This window comes from Bubalus kerabau, chromosome 4 (genome assembly GCF_029407905.1).
Source record: "Bubalus kerabau isolate K-KA32 ecotype Philippines breed swamp buffalo chromosome 4, PCC_UOA_SB_1v2, whole genome shotgun sequence".
Classification (NCBI taxonomy): domain Eukaryota; kingdom Metazoa; phylum Chordata; class Mammalia; order Artiodactyla; family Bovidae; genus Bubalus; species Bubalus kerabau.
In genome coordinates, this window is record NC_073627.1 from 70794994 (window position 1) to 70802618 (window position 7625).

The window sequence follows — 7625 nt, forward strand, 5'->3', positions numbered from 1 at the left end:
GAGCATCCCTTGATGCTCTTCAGATAGAAGCAATGCACTTTCCACGATGTTGTGCCACAGAAGAAAACTGGGTGAGAATGGGTTTAACTCAGAAAGCTGTTCTTAAACCAGGCACAGAGGAAGTGAGTGTCTCTTTTTTGTGTCAAGATGCTAAATGGACAAAATAGAATTTCCTATTATTTTTCGCCTTCTTTTTCCTTCCCCTCCTTAGAATTCATGAATTCACTATAGCCATTTATAGTACTCCTTTGCTATTAAAAAAAAAAAAGAGTTGTGCAAAATCTCACATCTTCACATGCATGAAGGACTAAAAGACGTAAAAGAGACAGGCATGTCTTTCCCACTCAGGTGTCTTCCAGCTGTCCTCAATGTGCCAGTCTTGGCACAGCCATTTGTCATCTCGCCATTGTGCCAAACTTTAAAAAAAAAAAAAACCTTTATTTTAAAAATTAATTTCAATGCTGAACTCCTTCTGCTGCTATTTAAACTCCTCGCTCAAGATTCAAGTCACCCTGAGTGGTGGCATCTTCACACAGACAGGCCCCCAGAGTCGTTCCAGCTCACCTGCTCGGCTCCAGCTGCTCTTGGCTTCCTTTCACTCTCTCTTTCTTCTGATACTCTCATGGTACATGAGGTCTTTAGATTTCTCCATTCAGCTTCCAGGAAAGGAAGCTTGATACTAGGGGTGCATTATCTGATAATATGTGCTGTCTCTTTCAAAAAATTCTATGCAAGCTTGGGGAAAGCCGGGGTCTGGCTCCTTCTCTGGGGAGAGTAATGGCCAGTGTTCTCACCTCCGCAACCTCCACTGGCAGCAGAGTAATCTGCAGAGGACTGGTCTTACTACTTTCTTGGCAACCATCCCAGTACCATCCCTACCATTCAACTGCTCTCTGTCTAAACCAGATCTGTAAACTGAGCAGCTGTTCAGAGATGACCTGTCATTCTCTGAGTGTATGAAACTTGAGCTGTCATTTATTTTCTCAGGCAGAGACAATCCCAGCATACTGTGCTAGTTCATCTCTCTGGGGCCCTGCACCCAGGCTGAGAAAAATCTAAGACTACATAAAGAAGTACATTGTCCTTTCAGAATCTACCGTGTGCTTTCTGAGTTCTCTACAGTTGAAGACAAACTTGGTGTTTCAGGATAAGTGATTTTTTTTTAATGTTTCATTTTTGGCTGTGCTGGGTCTTTGTTGCCACAGTCTTTTCTCTAGTTGAAGCAAGCCGGGACCATTCTCTAGTTGCGGTGTGTGGGCTTCTCATAGCGGTGGTTTCTCTTGTGGAGCAAAGGCTCAAGGGTGCTCTGGCTTCAGTAGTTGTGGCTCCTGGGCTGTAGAGCACAGGCTTAATTGCTCTGCATTCATGTGGGATCTTTCCAGATCAGGGATTGAACCTGTGTCTCCTGCACTGGCAGGCAGATTCTCTACCACTGAAGCATCAGGGAAGCCCAATCAATGTGATTTTAGTTTCATATCTCCTGCTGAGCAAATTGGACATCTTAATGTCTCCACATTAGCAATATGATCCATGTCCTAATAGAATCAGAGGTAGGTTTTTTTCTTCTTTTCTATAAATATGCCAAACAAAACTTTGTTTTGTCTATTTAGGGCCATGTGACAGGAGTAGATGCAATTTTAAGTGTATGTTAGCCTAATTGTGAATTCATTTTAGTGTTGAATTATCAATGATTGGTACCTTTCTCATTTCAAGAATGATATAAAATTAACAGAATTTGAGGATCACTCAATTATTATAGCAGAATTTCCAATCCACAGCCCCAGGAGATTGGCACAGATGGAAAAATCAATATAATTTCTCCAGCCAGGGACATAAGAACACCCCTTCCCCACCCATTCTTTCACAGAAAGCCCAGCTGGCTCCTGGGAGAGAACTCAGAGTGGCCCCTGCGGGAACAACTGCCCTTAACTTGCCTTAAAAGTCCAGTGACCTTCCACACATTGATGGAAAACAAACAAACAAACAAACAAAAAAAAAAAAAAAACAGGCAAACACTGGGAAAGATTCTCAGGGTCCTGGAAGAACACTGAGAAAATACTGAGTGTCATGCTAAGAGATGCAGACAGATGCCAGGGTACATCATTGGGCTTAGAACTGGTTTTATCACTTGCAGGCAGACAGTCGTTAAGAACAAGAGCAAATATTCCTCCAAGTGGCTTGCTATGAATTGAGCTATTAGCAGTAGGCCTTGGCTGGCCCTGTTCCAAACTCCAGGACGTGCAGTTACTGCACTGCTTAGACGTAAGTCATCCCTTCCATTTGCAGCTTAAAGGTCATCAGTCAGTGTGAGATTTTGTGAGTGGTCTGAAACATAACTGTCCCTGTCTTGGGTTGAGAGGTGGGAAAATCAGCGTGTGTGGGCTCCCCTGAAGCCTCCATTCTTTCTGCACATCTTGTTTCCTCACAACTATCTCTTTATGGGTTTTTATCCACTTGATTAGATTCCAAGGAGTTGACTTTGACCACCTTTAGATTTCTAAAACTCTCTTTTTATCCCATCAATAACAAACTCTTAGATCGCTCCCATTTATGGTGACATGAAAGGCCCGCTCTTGAGCTTCTATTGCCAACGTGATGTCTGTTAGTTGGTCAGTGTCTAGATAAGGTGCCCATCTATTAGGTACATTACAAAGAGAAACTAACAAGGTAATCTCAAGAGTAGCTTAACTTTCTAGACAATCCCTAAAACAGGAAGGATAAGTCAATTTTTCTTAGTCTTGTTCTAGACCCAAATAATGTAGAACTTCTTACACACATTCAAGATCTTTGGCCACGCTTTTTTTTAGCCAGAATTGCATACCAGCTGGCAGCAAACAGTTTGGTTCTGGATCCTAACATCAAATACTGCTATTCTACTGGAAATAATGAAAAGCCATAGGATGTGATGTCAGAAAGCTAACATTTCTACTATATTCTTGTTTTAAAATATACTGGGATTTCTGATGCTAAAAACATGGGCAACAGCACCGTTTTGTTAAATCATAGCCCAGACAAAACATATAAGATCACAAAAGAAAAACCACACACAACATGGATGTCATCTTACATAAAACTGGTGACCAGGAACCCCAGAGCAGGGTTAGTGGAAACTACATCAGGCAGCAGCAGGCGTGTGGGATCAGCAGGAATGATGGTAGGGAATGTTGGTAGGGAAGAAGTAGGAGAGTGTGACGGTGCTATGAGCTGCAACTCAGAAACCAGCAAGTATTCACCCCCAAAAGGAACCCATCCTTTACGAAACAGGAACAAACACCTCAACTCTGCAAATGGGCCAGTGAAAGTCAAAGATTCCCTCAAAGGCTCCACGCTGAGGACAAGAGCAAGGAAACCATAGGAAACTAGTAAGGGGCCCCAGAATTCAAAGGAGCTGAGGCAGTCCTCTGCCCTAGATCTCTCTCTGCAGGATCTCAGAAGTGCTCTGAAATATGCCCTCTTGGAAAGACAGAGACTCAGTCTTTCCAGTTCCCTTTCCGTAACCTTGCTAAAAAAAAAAAAAAAAAAAAAAGGAAAGAAAAGAACCTGCTGCTAGTGGAGTCCAGAAAGAAACACTGGGGATCCCAGGAAGACAAAAGCTTCTAACACCAGAGAAGGGGGTGTCTGAGCTGGACCTCAGGACATGCTGGACAAGCACCTAGAAATGTAGCCTCACTTTTCTGGAGGGAAAGACCCTCAGACTCTAGATGACACAGAGTTAGAAGCAGAAGCTCCTATGAATCAGGCTCTCCCTGATAGAGAAGTCATCAAAGATATAAAGAGGTATGTTTTAATCCATCACAGTAATGACACAGAAGAGAACCCTACAGAGGAACTTCCCAAGAGAATGGCTAATTTGTATGTGCAAAATAAAACCAGATTACAATAAACCCCATACAAAGATTTAAATGAACTAAATAAAGTCCCCAGAGATGATGACAACATCCCACAACTGTGGCCACAAAGAGGATGACAAGTGCAACAGATTTCTAACTGAGCTGAAAGAAACATAAAAACAGTCACAACTTGAAAGAATCATACAAGTTAGAATTAAAACAGCTCAGAAAGGAAACAGTTGAACAATAAAGTCCTACTGTAGAGCACAGAGAACTATATTCAACATCTTATGATAAACCATAATGGAAAACAATGTGAGAAAGGATTTACACACACACACACACACACACTCACACACACAGGCTTCCCTGGTAGCTCAGGCGGTATAGAGTCCACCTGCAATACAGGAGACCCAGGTTCAATCCCTGGGTTGGGAAGATCCCTTGGAGAAAGAAATGGAAACTCACTCTAGTATTCTTGCCTCATGAATCCCATGGACAGAGGAACCTAGCGGGCTATAGTCCATAGGGTCACAAAGAGTTGGACACAACAATGACTAACACTCTGGACTTTCCAGGTGGTGCCATTTGTTTAAAAAAAAAGTTTTATATCTATATATATATGTGTGTGTGTGTGTGTATGTGTATATATGCATGTGTGTGCATATGCATAATGTATGTATGTATATATTTATATAACTGAGTCACTTTGCTATACCAGAAACTAACACAACATTGTAAATTAACTATACTCCAAAAAAATTAAAAGTAATAAAAAAAAAGACAGTAGGATTGATGTGAAATGTGATGAGATACAAACAGAGCTGAAAACTCAAGAATGAAAAGAGAAGAAAATGAAAGAAGGAAAAAATATCTCAGAAACAAAGGCAGAATTAGAAGAAACAAAGAAACAAATAGAGACATGGGAGGTCCAGTAAGAGAAACCGAGGCTGGAAGGGAGGAGAGTGAAATTAATAGCAGAAATAAAGAAAAGACAGAAGATTCTACCAAAGATTTGAAACAACAGAAATTTAATGAAAATTTAACATCAATTCTGAAAGAAGAATGCCGAACCTCCAAAAAATAAAAGACACCAAAGACATAAAGCTATATTCAAGAAAATCTTCAAAAAGATACCTGAATCTACATATTAAAGGGACTGTAGCTGAGAACTACAGATCTCTTTGAGAAAATTAGAGATACCAAGGGAACATTTCATGCAAAGATGGGCATAATAAAGGACAGAAATGGTATGGACCTAACAGAAGCAGAATATGTTAAGAAGAGGTGGCAAGAAATCACAGAAGAACTATAAAAAAAGATTTTAATGACTCAGATAACCATGATGGTATGACCACCCATCCAGAGCCAGACTCCATCCTGGAGTGTGAAGTCAAGTGGGCCATAGGAAGCATCACTATGAACAAAGCTAGTGGAGGTGATGGAATTCCAGTTGAGCTCTTTCACACCCTAAAAGATGATTCTGTGAAAGTGCTGCACTCAAGATGCCAGCAAATCTGGAAAACTCAGCGGTGGCCACAGGACTGGGAAAGATCAGTTTTCATTCCAATCGCAAAAAAAGGCAATGCCAAAGAATGTTCAAACTACCGCACAATTGCACTCATCTCACATGCTGGCAAAGTAATGCTCAAAATTCTCCAAGCCAGGCTTCAACAGTATATTGAACTGAGAACTTTTAGATGTTCAAACTGGATTTAGAAAAGGAAGAGGAACCAGAGATCAAATTGCCAACATCCATCGGATCATCAAAAAAGGAAGAGAGTTCCAGAAAAACATCTACTTCTGCTTCATTGACTATGCCAAAAGCCTTTGACTGTGTGGATCATAACAAACTGTGGAAAATTCTTAAAGAGATGGAAGTACCAGACCACCTTACCTGCCTCCTGAGAAATCTGTGTGCCAGTCAAGAAGCAACAGTTTGAAACGGACATGGAACAATGGACTGGTTCCAAATTGGGAAAGGAGTACGACAAGGCTGTATATTGTCACCCTGCTTATTTAACTTCTATGCAGAGTACATCATGCAAAATACCAGGCTGGAAAGCACAAACTGGAATCAAGATTGCCAGGAGAAATACCAATAACCTTAGATATGCAGATGACACCACCCTTCTGGCAGAAAGTGAAGAGGAACTAAAGAGCCTCTTGATGAAAGTGAAAGAGGAGAGTAGAAAAGCTGGCTTAAAACTCAACATTCAGAAAGCTAAGAGCATGGCATCCAGTCCAATCACTTTATGGCAAATAGATGGGGAACAATGGAAACAGTGACAGACTTTATTTCCTTGGGCTCCAAAATCACTGCAGATGGTGACTGCAGCCAATGAAATTAAAAGATGCTTGCTCCTTGGAAGAAAAGCTGTGACAAACCTAGACAGCATGTTAAAAAGCAGAGACATTACTTTGGCAACAAAGATATGACTCATTAGAAAAGACTGATGCTGGGAAAGACTGAAGGCAGGAGGAGAAGGAGATGACAGAGGACGAGATGGTTGGATGGCATCACCAACACAATGGACATGAGTTTGAGCAAGCTCTGGGAGATAGTGAAAGTCTGGCATGCTGCAGTCCATGGGGTTGCAAAGAGTCAGACATGACTGAGAGACTGAACAACAACAAGCTCAGAAAATCAATCGAGGACCATTAAGAATGGAACATTTCTAGTAAAACAGTGGTAGTTTTTAAATGATGAAAAGCAACATCACTTTGCCAACCAAGGTCCGTATAATCAAAGCTATGGTTTTTCCAGCAGTCATGTATGGATGTGAGAGATGGACCATAAAGAAGGCTGAGTGCCCAACAATTGATGCTTTCAAACTGTGGTGCTGGAGAAGACTCTTGAGAGACCCTTGGACAGCAAGGAGGTCAAACCAGTCAATCCTAAAGGAAATCAACCCTGAATATTCATTGGAAGGACTGATGCTAGAACTAAAGGTCCAATACTTTGGCCACTGGATGCAAACAGGCAACTCATTGGAGAAGACCCTGATCCTGGGAAAGATTGAAGCCAGGAGGAGGAGGTGAAAGAGGATGAGATGGTTGGATGGCATCACTGACTCAATGGACATGAGTTTGAGCATACTCTGGGAGATAGTGAAGGACAGGGAAGCCTGGTGTGCTGCAGTTCATGGGGTCGCAAGGAGTCGGACACGACTTAGCAACTGCAAAACAACAGTGCATGCAAACGAAAAGCAAACAAACCTAAGTTACACTTTGAATCACAAACATTTTGTGCCAGAAAACAATATAAGAAAAGTGTAAAGATCCATTAGAAATTAAAACATGAGCAAAAGATTTTATATCCAACCAAGCTGTGCTTCAAGTATGAAGGCTTTCAAAAAAAAAAAAAGGTTATAAACATTCTAGAACTCAGAGATAAATTTTCCCAAGAGTCTTTCTGAGGAACCCTACTACAGAATGAGCTTCAGAAAACCAAGAGATGTTTAGATTAGCTTGGCCTGCAGTCTGGCAGAGACTGGCTGTAAGGATAAAAGGATATGTAAATGTCATATGGTCAGACAACGCGTAACAGAAATAACACAACACAACACAACAGAAATAACACAACATACAAATACAGAAAGTAAGCAGAAAGCAGAATAAATTCCCTCAGGCATTAACTAGGATTAAAACAATACCACCTGCATTTGAAAAGATGGCTCAGAAGGTAAAGAATCTGCCTGCAATTTGGGAGACCTGGGTTCATTCCCTGGGTTGGGACGATTCTCCTGGAGAAAGGAATAGCTACCCGCTCCAGTATTCTTACTTGGAGAATTC

At 41.3% G+C, this 7625-nt stretch overlaps 1 protein-coding gene across 1 annotated transcript in view; it reads left to right on the top strand.

Annotated features, from left to right (window-relative positions):
* The window catches only part of GALNTL6 (polypeptide N-acetylgalactosaminyltransferase like 6), a 1496936-nt gene that overhangs the window by 1429835 nt on the left and 59476 nt on the right, over positions 1-7625 (top strand). The gene's annotated exons all lie outside the window — the stretch shown is intronic.